Here is a 15,200-nt window from a genome sequence, read left to right on the forward strand (position 1 = left end):
GTAAATTTGTTGAGGTTCTCGTAGGATAATTATGAATAAACGAATTCAAAAGGAACATATGATCAAATGTTAATGGTAATTGGCGACAGTGAAACTTAAACATAAACAAAGCAATTTGAAATTTATGTATATCATCAATTTTTAAAGTCTTGAAACGGTTAAAGAGGGGACCAGTATTTTCATAAAAATCCAGCGTCGGCACACAAACGAATAGCTTTCTTTTGAAGTAAAAGGATGTGATTTTTTTATTTGAATGAGCCCCATACAATATTGCAATAAGTGATATGTGGAAGTAAAATAGAATTATAAATTGAGAGTAATGCTTGAGGAGGTAAATAGTGTTTAACTTTAAACATTATAATACATCTTGATACAGACGTCAATATTTTACATACATGGTCATCCCATGTTAAAAACTCATCTAGAATGACACCTAAAATCTCACATTATTTTTTTGTCCGATAGAAATCCCACTTATCTTTATTTCCTCTGTATAATGATCAGCTATTATTTTGGAGTTCTTGAAATCAATATAATATGTTTTTTGCAAATTTAAAGACAATTTATTACTTTGGAACCATGTGGATATTTTGGGCAATTCATTATTCAACATTTCAAAAAGCATTCTTTTATTCGAGTTTGAAGAAATAACTGTTGTGTCATCAGCTTAAAGAATATATTGTAATAAGGGTGAAGAATATACTATGTCATTTATATACAGAAGAAATAAAAGCGGGCCCAGAATTGAGCCTTGAGGCACACCACAATTAATATACTGTGAATTAGAACTTACTGAATTTATACATGTAAATTGTTGCCTATTTGAAATATAACTATTAAACCAATTAAGAGTAGTACCTCTAACACCAAAATATTTTAATTTGTAAAGCAATATAGTATGATCCAGGGTATCGAACGCTTTACTTAAGTCCATGAAAACACAAATTACATGTTCCTTTTTTGCTAAAAGAGAAGAAATTTTATCATAAAGATCAACAAGAGCTAGATCAGCAGAATGAAATTTGCGAAAACCATATTGGGATGGATTTAATAAATTATGTAATGACAAAAATGAAACTAATCTATTGTAAACAAGACGTTCAAGTATTTTTGAAAATGACGAAAGAATAGAGATAGGGCGATAATTCTCAATGAGTGTCCGATCGTCCTTTTTATAAATTGGAATGATTTTCGCAATTTTCATATGAAGAGGAAAAATTCCGGTTGACATTGAAATATTACATATATGAACAAAAGGAGTTATAATGCTTAATATAATCTTTTTTAAGGAGAAAATTACTAATCTCGTCATGTCCAAAAGAACGACTGTTTTTAAGATTGTTTACGATTTTCAATATTTCCTCAGAATTTGTTGGATTAAAAAACAATGTATGTTGACATGAATTGCGTAAATAATCTGCAAAATTAGTTGTGGTATGTGGTATTTTTAATGCTTGTTCCTGTCCAACATTAACAAAATAATCATTAAAACCGTTAACAATATCATCTAATGATTCATATACCAAATCACCATGTGAATATTTATGATTTAAATTAGCATCCTTTGCTTTCCCCAATAATTCGTTAATATTTTTCCAAGTAGCTGACATACCTCCTTTAGCATTTTCAAATTTTTGTGAATAATATGTTTTCTTTGCATTTTTGATGATACATGTTAAAAAATTTCTATATCTTTTATATTTACTAATATTTTCAGAGGAATGATTCTTCAAACCAGTTTTATAAAGTTTGTTCCTTTTTCGACTTTACTTTACAATCCCAAAAGTAATCCATGGTTTTCTAGGAGTTTTGGATGACCTTTTTCGTCTAACTTTTGGAATTGTATGGTTTAAACAGCAATGCAATTTATCAATAAATAATTTATATGCTATATCAACGTCATTACAGGATAAAACATCAACCCAAGATTCGGCTTCAAGTTCGGTTATAAAATTTTGCATATTCTCAGGAGACATCTTTCGAATATAAGTAATATTTGTAGCAGGCTTTTTACTTTGTCCAAGTGTAGTGATAATAAATATAGGAAGATGGTCAGAAACATCAGAATATAATATACCAGATGAAATATGTCGCTTGTCAGTGTTGGAAAAAATATTATCGATTAAAGTAGAACTTACAGCAGAAACACGTGTTGGTTTATCTATAAAAGGATATAATGCATACGAATTCAATGACATTGACAAATGTTTGGCTTTGTTTATTAATATTTAGAATATCAATATTGTAATCACCAGATAAATATATATCTTTATTTTCGGTTGTAAGTTTATGAAGAATAATATTTATATCAGAGAAGAAGGATTCAGTATTTAAGTGGGGTGGTCGATAAACAACACCTATAACAGAATTTTTGGAATTACAATTTTCAACTTCAACAAATAATGATTCAGCGCTATTACTCACAAATTGTAAGTCTTTCCTGATAAAAAATTGATAAGATTCTTTTATATATATAGCAACACGACCACCTTTCATATTATTTCTATCAACATGAAGAAGTAAATAACCACTGATATTAAATAAATCTGGAGATTTGTCATTTAGCCATGTTTCAGTTACACATATAATACTATATTCATATTCAACAGAAGAAAGCAATTCTTGAAAAGTATCAAAATTCTTACATAAACTCCTTGAATTTACATGAAGAATTCTGAAATGATTTTCTTGGTAAGTAATCTTATTTTTAAATTCATGGGGTAAATAATATTGGCAAGATGACGTTGCAATGACCTCATTTAGTTCCAAATCTATATTACTATCGATCATATAATAAACATGTGAACAAACAATACTTGTATAACATAATGATAGTAGGTTTTACGATAATAACGACTTTACTTGCATCTCTTGATAAATAAATATAGCGATGATATAATTTACAAATCGATACACGACTGGTACGAAGGTTTTGTGAACTTTCTTGCTGATTCACATTTATATTAATAAAGTAGAAATTATGGAAAATAGATTCAAGACTGACAATCAAATAAAGTGTAAAAAGAGCATGACATGCTAGAAATATGGCACAGCGATGTGCAAGAAGACAATTACCAAAATATAAGTACAATACAAAACAAATCGTTTTGGTTGAATATATTTTGATAGACTTGCTCGACCTCAGAAAAACGGAAGAGTAAAGAAACACTCCATTTAAAAGTATTTGTTTTCAAAGTGTACATGTACGAGGAGAAGACGATCCTAAAATAGTTACTTGTATATATATTTTTAACATATGTGCAACAATGCTACATTGTAACCGTTATGTAATCGGCGTAACCAAAATAGAACTCATCTCCATTGTGAAATGCGTATTTAAATCATTGTGAAATGCGTATTTATTTAATATTTTTCCGTTGTTTGTGCAAAAATATGAAAATAATTGATTTTCATGAAAAATCCAAGATGGCCGACAAAAATGGGGTCCTGTGGGCGTATTTTTTTTTTACACCACTGCTCCGCCAAAATATTGAAAACCCCCACAGAAACGGCTCGCGCTAGAGTCTAACACGTTGACCACACACGTTTCGTCGTGCACATCTTGATTTCGTTCAATAGTCATACAAAAAAAAAAACCCTTATGATTTCAATATACATGTAGATATATAGCTTTTTAAAAGCGTTTAGTTTGTAGGGACCTAATCCGCTTACATTTCATATTAATTCTACACCGCATGAGCATTTTGTTCGCAGTTATGGCACCTCCAGACATTCAGATGCATGAAACAAAGAACTAGCGAGGGTCCTTTGCTGCAGATAGCCTAGATTTTCTTCGTCGACAAAATTTTTCACCTCATGATCTTCAGCACTCACCCTCTCTCTCCAGCATTCTCCTTTCTGTATTTGGGCGACAGTGGTCTCTGCATCGCCCTCTTGCTTTTTGCCCAATACAAAAGACCTTTATTTTGTTGTAATTAAATTAGGCACAATCATTTGTCGATAAATTTTGTCTGTATTTATTGATATGCACACCATGATACCTTTGCTTTTCTCTAGTTATTTAAAAAGCACATAGGGATTGCTTCTGCAGTGTGATGCGCTCTAGAAATATGATTTTATATTATTATTAATATTATGATCGTTATTATTATTATTATTATTATTATTATTATTATCATCATTATTATTATTATTATCATTTGGCAGATAAGATCTTCTCTCTACCTCCCTATTCTTTCTTTCTTTCTTTCTCATTTTTTTTTAAGGAAAGTCTACCCCAAAATAACAATTTTTTCAACAGGACAAGAAAAGTCAGATTGACAGAAAAGTCTAAAAAGTTGGAGGGAAATCGGACAACTAATAAGAATGTTATGAATTTTTAATGAAATGAATATCACTAGGCGATTGCCAACTTGCTGACATCATAGGTATAGTTCATTACTACAAAATTAAAATTTTACCGAAATTTTGATTTCCTCAAAACTTTTTCCAGGATATCTAGATGATAGATATGTTTTTCATGTTTCCATTATTACAGACTTTATAGTTCTATTTAACAACCTTGAAAATATTCAAGATCTTGAATTGAATATGAATTTATGATTCAATATTTATAATTGAGTGATCAAAGGTATAAAAATATAGTCAAGCTCAATATTTTGAGTTCATTATATTCTAAAAGGCCTACATAACAATGAAATGTAAACTTGATTCGAGTTCTGAAAAAAAATCATGTGATTGGTCAAAAATGATTTCTTTGCAGTATAAATACATTTGTAAACAAAATGAATGGTTAGTGGTGCATCCACGACTTCATGAAATCGGCAATTTGTTTTGTGATTTCCCCATATTTTCATGTGATTAAAATTTTTCATAAATTATTTAGTTGTCCAATATGAACGTTTTAGTTTTGTTCATCTGATTTTTCTGCTTGGGTAGACTTTTCTTTTATCCCCCCCCCCCTCTTGCTTAAGGCCCTTTCTTTTGATTTTTTTTTCTTCAAAATATAATTTTTTTCCAAATCAATCTCCTTGTATCTCCTCTCAACCTTTATTTCTTATCTTTCGCACTCCCCACCCCTTTTGCTTCTCCTCTCTTTTCGGGCTCTTTTCATCTTTCTCAGATCACAGCTACTACTGAACTTTGTCCAACAGGTGCACTACGTACAAAATGCTGCAAATGTATACTCTGTACCTGATTTTGAAAAGTATTTCAGGTTGGGAAAACCCCAGAACAAGTCAACACTAGAAGGCCTATATGCGTACCTCGGGATTTTTCACAGGGGGGGGGGGGCAAATTCATCCGCCCTAAAATTTGACAAGCAAAAACAAAAAATAAAAATAAAAAGGTCTTCAACCAATGAATATAGGATTTCGTACCAGAAAAAAATTGACAAGCAAAAAAGGGGGCTTCAAGCTGGTCAGGGGGGGGGGCAGAGATACGTCCCTTGCATGGGTTGTGACTAGTCAGGGGGGCAGACTGCCCCCTTGCCCCCCCCCCGTAGGGACGCTATATAGTGAGGCCTATACTGAAGGAAAATACTTTAAAGTGCCCTCACACTTTCCTTCAGCAAATTCAATTCGCCACTAGACTTTAAACCTATAAATATAGACAATATCTTTTACAAATTCATTTTTAATACAAAATCAGCTCAGTTACAAACTAAAATGGTTTTTAGAACCATTTTCCGTAATATCAACAATAACCCTAAGAAAATCATGTGATAACGGGATGATTTCAGGTGGTTTTGGATAATTGATTAAATTTCATACAAATCTCACGCGGGAATTCCGAGAGCTTTGCTTTCAAGAGCGCACAGATTAGACTTGCCAGCGAGCCGTTTCTTTCGCATTTCTGGGAATTTTGGCGGAGCAGTGGTGTAAAAAAAAATACGCGTCCTGTGGGCCTTCCGTACAGGATATGACCCGGCAGCAACACATTTTCTTGACCACTGATATCATGCCAACATGTGGGGACCATCAAACCTTATGTACCCGATCAGCTGAATAAACTCTCCCATACTAATTCCTGCTCACCCTAGCAAAGGCAAGTCTCTCAGGAGGCCTTGGTGAAAGGGAGAGAGAGAGAGAGAGGGGGGGGGGGGGGGTAAGTGCTCTGTTGACCCATATTCCGTCAACCTACTTCCCCCACCTAAGTCCTATCCCTATTCTGACTTCCATGAACACATTGCTAAGATCCACTTTAAAAAGTAAAAAAAATGTATTTCATGTTCACTCATGCATTAAATTTCAATTGAATAATTCTTGAAATTTGCTTTAAAAACCTAAATTGATGATGCTTGATCATTGATTTATCAAAACACCCTCAACTTTGCAAGTTCCAAGGGACTCGCATCTAAAAAACTGAAAGAAATTGGAACGCTAATTCCTGCCCACCCTTATTTTCAAACCCTTTGTTTCAGTGGGCAGTGCTCGCTCAAGCATGAATAGTTTTCCAACTTTTTGGTGTCATTTGAAAGTTGACTTTATTGGTTTCCATAAAGTGTTTCCCCCCAAAGTGATATATGTAACCCCGGGGAAATTGAGCAATTGCTTCGCAGACGCTTTCTACACGAAGTAATTGCTCAATTTCCCCCATTGTCATCTATTTACAGTGTTGTTACATACACTCTCTGTGAAAGTGTGAAAACTTGTTCAAATTAATCACATTGGACTGACTATGTAAACGCAGTGTGAACACAAAGTGAAAACAGTGTTGTCGTATAATGATTACATTCTTGCACGAGTTCGTGGGAAATAGAGACCTGCAAATATCAGCCCATATTGTCTATTGTTTATTGCAATGATTATAGTAATATTCGGATGTGATTGTGTATTTTCTATTTTCACGAGCTGTTCCCTGATTCGATTATCTATGAAAAAGAAGCATTCCCCTTTAAGGTCTTCTAGAAATAATCAACTATATCTAAATGCACGATCAATCAAACTATGTTAATTTCGAAACGGGTCTTTATTACACCCGGTTATTCAGACAAGAACCATAACATAAACATAGAATTACCAATCTGCTACCCCTTTTGAGTCCCTGTTCTCCTTTTTATCTGCATTATTTTCTTTTGATTTCAGTATTGGTTGGTGATGAATCGTTATTCTATCATTCCATATGACGATGATCATAAAGATTCATGGCATATTTTTCACACAGTTAATTCTACTTATACTCATTCCACGGTTAAGTTCGCTCGGATGATTCAATTCATAGTTCGCACGCAATCTTTGTTTGTTCAAACGTGGTACAAAGTTTGGAAATTTCCCTTCTTTTCTCTCCAACAGAGTTATATCACATTGAATTTCTTTAGTACCTGTTTAAGTAGAGATAGGAAGAATAGAATCAATCTGCTTTTTTGCGACTACATGTTCGATGCAGCCGTTACGGGCTAATTTTCAATAATTTTTTTTTTCGATATAAATTTATATACGTAACTGATATTGGGCACACGAAAATCGCCTCAGCAGAAGAACGGTATACAGCATTGAACTTCATTGTCAAATGTCAAACCAAATTGCTACGCTTAAAGAAATACCCCATTCATGCCATTACCACGTTTAGAGACGTAAATGTTATGATGCGTTTTGCATGAATTTCAGATCATTCTTAATAACTCTCTGGTTCAGACAAATGTGACCTGCCACCCCAAAACCAACAGTAAGTCGCCCATTCTGAATTTAGGGGGGTTTGTTGTGCTTAGAAACACACTTTCTTTTATTAGCTTTCAAAATGTGATCAGCAATAACCTTCACAATTAAGTGCTTGATTAAATGCAGAAGAAATTCAGTGAGAGGTTCCCTCAAAATGAGAAAACAAGGTTTGAAGTTTTGGTTCACTAAGGCATGAGATGTGCACACTGTGCAATCTCAACGAAATTTCCAAGTAGTCCATAAAACTGCCTAAAAATAATTCCTTTATCTTTCTTTATTCACTTTTACATCTTCTTTTTTTTTAAATACTTTTAGGAGACCAAATTATTCTTTCAGCTATTGCAGAGAACTTTCCCTGGCGAAACATTGCTTGTATGGGGGGGGGGGGGGGCAGGTCCCCTAAACGTATAATTTCGAGCTTCAGAAGAAGATACGAAATTTATACAACATACATACAAAATGCAATTCACTATTTTAAAATTTGGTTAGTTCAATTGGCAGTTTGTTTGTCTGGCTTATATTACAGACTATTATATGTTTGTGTGGTTTCGCCGGGACTGATATATGTGAAGAATGCTTTCATTGTGAAGGCTTCTGGTGAATAGTCTGGAACAGATATTTTCATCTTCCTAAAGAACATTTGAAAATTAAATTGCGCCCTTTACCATTCCTTGTTGTGCTATTTTCTCAAAGCATACCATTCTGGTAGATTCAAGTAGAAAAAAATAATACTACGTAGTACTACTTCTATTACTACTACTACTTCTATTACTACTACTACTACTACTACTACTACTACTACTACTACTACTACTACTACTTCTTCTTCTTCTTCCTCCTCTTCTTCTTTTTTTCATCATGTTCTTCTTCTTTTTCTTCTACTACTCCTACTACTACTACTACTATTATTATTATTATTACTATATCATTATCAATGGTCATAATGATGGTGTTAATGATAATGATAATAAGAAGAACAATAATACTAATGATACAAAATTGCAATGACTGCGCCAGGATTAAAATAACCAGTGGTGGAGCTGGTACGCCGTTCTTATGTGTAAGATGCATAAAAATAGCAATTGCCTGATGCTGTATGTATAAAAGAATAGCGAACAAATACTTTTGCTAGTAAGCTTAAGCGATTGCTAATCTCGCAAATTTCCATTTGCTTGACGCGTATGCTTATGCGTATGTTTACGCATTTGCTTGGGCTTATTATAATCACTCGGACGGGCTGCGGGCTGACTGGCACTGAAACGTGGGATCTAACTCGGCTCTTCTCACGTTAGCTTGCTCCATGCTACCGATGCACGTCGTGTCCGACCGCGGCCGGGTCCCACCTTGGGGCCATTGCATGGAGGCATGTCCGCATATGGGAATGACGATGTAATATCGATGTGGCAGATATGGCAAGTTCCGACTCGGAGTCCTCGTATAAGACACAGTAGAAGTTCGGATCTATTCTAAGTTAGTTGAGCCACATGGCTGATTTGCTTGTTTGTTATGTTAAAACAGTAATAGAATACATTTTATTTAAGGCACTTGCCGGCCTAAAACGAACCTCTAATTTCAATTTCATTTTATTTTCCCAGCGTGTTTGTCCCATTGAAGACACCGTTAAAAAAAAAATCGCATCGAAATCCAAAATATCGCCAAAAATCCAAAACCTGAGTGATTTCGAACGCGACCCGAGTGATTTCGAATGCGCCCGCGACCCGAGTGGTTATCATAAGCCTTTGCTTGTGTGGTCAGTGCTCTGTCTGAGCAGCTTGAACGTTTGCTTGATCTGGGCTTTCGCGTTGTATAATCATGTTTATACATCTGAAATAGAACCCAAATGTGTACAGTAGCTTAGATTAACATGTTTTCTTCCAAGTAAGTGCAAAACGAATGCAAAGTTTATAAATTTATTAATAAGAAACAAGTTAAAGGAATAGTTTTTTATGTGTTTTATTGAATCAACGTAATAAAAAACATAAACAAAAAATAGCGATGACTTTAATAAACAATAATAATAATAATAATAATCAACAACAAAAATAAAACATGACATTAACATAATGCATGCAAAAAACAACAACTTATATCCATGTAAAGATATACGAATACATATTACAACTTAATATGATTACATCTTGAAATCTTGTCAACTTCTCTACGCCAAAAACCTAGCATGACATTGTTCTACAGACCATGACAAACGCAAAGTTTAATGAACATAATTAAAATTCCCATTTTCTTAGGGCTTCCTTTCTTAACAATACTGGACTCCAGGTTATTATTATAGGCAGTGTAAGTTTATTGTAGCTTTCAAAAGACGGTGATTTATTTTGGAATTCGCATGTATAAATATAATCAATGAAAGTCAGTGAGTGTAAATTGAGGAGGGCTGAACCATTCTTGGGGTCATTTGCAAACAGTGGTCCAAATTTCCTGCACAAACAGACAGACCATATTGTGATATGGTAATTGCAGTTGGATGAACCCAGTTTTGGTGACCTTCGTCGGGAAAGAAAAATATACTAGCAACATCTTAAAGTCACATGAAACTTCAAAAGCAATATGACCATATTATTATTTTGCAGATTAAAAATATAATTGAGTGATCATAATATAAATTTTCGTTTCTGAAAATGAAAAACTAACTTGTTGGTCTTTCAGGCAATACTGTAATCCAGGTCCTTATTATTGACAATGTATGCTTTGTAATCTTCAAAGGATGTCACTTTACTTTGAAATTTGCATAGTAAATAAAATATTTAAGCGAAAGAAACAAATATGTAAGAAATTTATCGTTGTCAAAACCAAACTTTTTTTCAAAGACAGTAGGATCGAAAAAATGTTTTGTCATCTCTTTAAGAAGTTTAATAATCTCCTCCCAGACAGACTGAACCACAGGACACACAAAAATAATGATAATTAAAGGATTAGTTTGACACGGCGTCTAAGGAAAAGATGTGACATGTGATTGAGAGAAGCAATATTTTACACTGCAACACTTCTACATTCGAGACCTATAGCAGCCTTTGTTTTGTGAGTCTTGTTCACACAGACATGACGTTGTTCGAACCGTTTGCTCTCCAGCAATTGCTTCAAGCACAAGCAATAGCTAGCCAAGCAAAATATCATGCTTCAGCATGTGCTTTATTTCATATGCATAACCGTTTGTTTTTGATTGAAGCCTTTTCTTGCCTTCAGATAGCAATTGATTGCGGTTTGAACAATAGCGACGTCACACTCGTGCGAACACGACTCACACAAATAGTATCCCTAAATTAGACCCCAAAATAGCCAATCTGGAATAAATTTATTGGAAATGGTTTCTCAACTGATTTGAGTAGGTATGGGTGTCAACATTTACCAAAAATTAAGTACCTAGAATGCACATTCACCTATAAAATTCAAGGTCAAAGCCTTTCAAAGGTGAATGACCCTTATTTACATTACTGTATAATGGTATCTCTGAGATGATAAGGTAGAGGCTGGTGATCATGGTGTCAAAATGTACAGATTCAGACAAGAAGATAAAATATAATAAATTCAGGTACCTAGAATGGACATTCACCAATAAAATTCAAGGTCAAAGCTTTCCAAAGGTCAATAAACTTTTTACATTATAGGTACCATACAGTATAATGGTATCTCTGAGATGAAAAGGCACAGGTTGGTGATCATGGTGTCAAAATGCACAGATTCTGACCAGAAGATCAAATTAAATAAAATTAAGTACTTAGAATGCATATTCACCCATAAAATTTAGGGTCAAAGGTCAATGACCTTTTATACATTTATATACCATATTGTATAATAGTATCTCGAAGATAAAACGGCGCAGGTTGGTGTTCTTGGTGTCAAAATACACAGATTCTTACAGGAAGATTAAATGAAATAAAATTAAGCATAGATAATGCACATTCTTCCTTAAATTTCAAGGACAAAGGTCAGTGTCCTTTTTAACATAAGATAATGATCAGGGTATCTCTGGGATAAAACACCACAGGTTGGTGATCTTGTTGCCAAAATGCGAAGATTTGTACAAAAAGATCAACCAACAATTTGTGATCAAAACTTGGAGGTTTCATAATTTCAGACTGAAATAATGAAGGTCATTGAGAATGTATCTAGGGGTCAGAGGTCAATGAACTCTTTCCAAAATATCAGTGGAAATTAAGTTTTTAAAAAAGTTGATAACCAAATAACACTTCTTCATATATTGCGATGCATTGCCAAAAGTAATGAACAAAAATAAATGAAATCTAGTATGTAATTTGAAATGATTTTTATAGTAGCAGCATTTAATGCATCATGATATCTAAATCAAGGTTGTCGTGTCTTTTTCTCTCCAGCGATAGGGCAGTCACCTCAATACTATAATAAATACTATAAACAATCAGCTTAATCTTCTGAAAATTAATAGGATAGGTCTAACTCTCATGTCACAGCTAGCATCATCTCAGAGCATTTCTACACAGCAGAGGGAAGATGATGATGAAAATGAAATGAAGGCCATCATTAGAGCTGCAGCTTCTGTCATAGTAAATGTCAGGTATCTCAACTTCAAGAAAGATGAATTCCCAATGATTCCCGTAATATTATTAATTACCTCTCATTGCAAGCTGCCAGAATCTCTCGAGATGCTAACGCTGCAGGACAAAACTTCATATCTGCTCTCTGCCGTTCGTCACCCATGATGCTTTTTGGTCCAACACAAATTAGGCATATGATAATGAAATTCAAAATGAGATAATAGCTTACAAGTACACATCCATCGACCTAAAAAAAACCCTGCAGCTCCACTTCCAGTTCTTGAGAATCAAGCTGTGCAACATATCAGTTATAATATATAGATCTATCCTAGTTAATAATATAGATCCTGGTCTGATATCCCTTTTACAGAACGTTAAGCCTTCATTAAATGTGCCAGATCAAAGTCCTGAAAATGTCAGAAGTTTTTCAAAGTTTAAATACTATTTGCTGAAGTTGAGACACTTAATTTCATATACTATGATAAAAGCTGCAGCTCTAATGATGGCCTTATTTTAATTCTTCATCATTGTCCATGGCTATATGAAAATGATGCTTGCCATAATAGTGAGGCCTATCCTTTCCATTTACAGATTAAGTTATGGTTTATAATATTGATTGTAGAATTTGAGGTTAGTGACCTATTGCTACAGAGAAATTAGTACCTTGATTTAGATTTATAAAATGCATAGCTAAATGCTGTTACTTTAGACAACTTCACCATTTCAAATTAAATCAAACATGATTTTTTTTACACTTTTGGCAATGCATTACTAAAATCTATATCGAAAAGTGCTATTTAATCTCGATTTTACCTCGAACTTGTATTTTGACATCATCATTCGTCAAGGAATCAACTATTAAATTTGTGTTCATTTTATAATAATAATAATCAGCTTTTATGTAGCGCTTAATACATCGAAACGACGTGTCTAAGCGCTTTACAGATATATTATTATCCCGGTCATCGGATTCAATCAGTTATTCCCGCACACAATGTGTGCGCATCCTCCACTCCCTGGGGAGTATTCCAGTCAGTCGCCGATGAGGCGCACACAGTACTGGACAAGCTTCAATGACTTTCACATCATATTGGGTACCCATTTAGCGGTTCCATGACAATTGCTCCGCCGACAATTGCTACGCAAAATACGACAACTGCTCCGCCGACAATTGCTCCGGACAGTTGCTCCGCCGACAGTTGCTCCGTCGACACTTGCTCCGCCGATATTTGCTCCGTCGACACTTGCTCCGCCGATATTTGCTCCGCTGATATTTGCTCCGCCGATATTTGCTCCGTCGACATCTGCTCCGCCGAAAATTGCTTCGCCGACAATTGCTCCGCCGATAGTTGCTCCGCCGACATCTGCTCCGATTATACGACAATTGCTCCGCGACAATTGCTCCGCCGATATTTGCTCCGCCGACATCTGCTCCGATTATACGACATTTGCTCCGCCGACAATTGCTCCGCCGATAGTTGCTCCGCCGACATCTGCTCCGCCGAAAATTGCTCCGCGACAATTTCTCCGCCGATATCTGCTCCGTCGACATCTGCTCCGTCAATATTTGCTCCGCCGACATCTGCTCCGCCGAAAATGGCTCCGCCGTAAACTGCTCCGATAATGCTTGCATGATATATTACATGGCATACACAGGGGCCGCGGAACGGTTTTCAAAGTGGGGGGCTGCATGAGTCTAAAGTGGGGGGGTGACCATGCTAAAAATCGCAATCATATGGTCATTTTTACGTTTTTGTACACGGTTTTGGAAAAAAGTGGGGGGCTGAAGCCCCACGGATCCGCGGCTCCTGAATTCTGATACATGCATATAGAAAGAAATAGAAAAAAGGGGTAAGCACAAAGGAGGGATAGATATTTATTAATTCTTATTCATGGTGGGGGAGCATTTGTGTAAGTTTTATTACGTGCCTGGTGATTACAATGAAAAAAAAATACGCGTTTTCATGTAATTATTATAACAGTACAAAGAACTTAGATATACCCCATTCTTAGCGTCAAAATCGCTCTGGCGAAATATGCTCCGAAGTGGAGATATTTGCTCCAGGTGAAATTCAACGGTACCCCACCTTTTTTGTCGAAAACCTGTACTGTAGTCACGCAAAATGTTTACTGTCGGCAAATTTTGTCCCACACAAACATGACCAAGACATTCAGTAATTAAAAATTAATATTCACGAAAATACCAACTTGTGAAACGCTACATGTCGTGTCACCTTCTCGCCACACCCCTCCAATCTGGTTTCCATATCCTCTCGTATGCACAGTGCTCTGGTCTCCAGATCCACATTTAATTTCATTTATTTAATTTTCAACAAAATATAAATCAAATAAATACAATCATAACAAGTCAACATCATAAAAAAATATACCAAGGTCATAAAATCAACTTGAAAAAGACATGTTATAAGAAAGTTACATACAAAGTAATCATGTGTAAAGGATTTGTGATTTATAATTTGTGAAAATGGAGGATCCCACTTAAAAGCAAAGCTTGTATATTGTGGGGTCCTCAAAATATGACAAGCGAGAAATGAATTTATATATATATAAATCAAAATATAAACCATGATTACCAACAGGAGACATCATTTAAAAAAAATATTAAAAAATAACCAAAATATACGAAAATTACGCAAAAAACTCAGGAATGAGAAACAGTATAGAAAGAAAGCGGATGAATGAGAGAGAGAGAGAGAGAGAGAGAAAGAGAGAGGATAGGGGGGTGAGGAATGAATGTGAGAACTGCATAATGAACTACAGGGAGAGGAGTGTAGACAAACAGAAGCAACGTAGCGCATGAGTGAAAAGGAACGGTGATTAAAGATAAAAATCTGTGATGATGTATTTTTAGACGTGATTATAGGATTTCAGTAAGAAAGATTTTAACTTTCTTTTAAAAGTGTACAGAGAGGGGGAATTCTTTAAGTCGCTATGAAGGGAATTCCAAAATTTTGGGCCTTCATAAATGAAAGTATTTTTGGCTTTGAACGTCCTGAAAAGCGGTAAATGGAATTCATCTGATTGCCTAGTT

Source organism: Lytechinus pictus, chromosome 6 (assembly GCF_037042905.1).
Source record: "Lytechinus pictus isolate F3 Inbred chromosome 6, Lp3.0, whole genome shotgun sequence".
Classification (NCBI taxonomy): domain Eukaryota; kingdom Metazoa; phylum Echinodermata; class Echinoidea; order Temnopleuroida; family Toxopneustidae; genus Lytechinus; species Lytechinus pictus.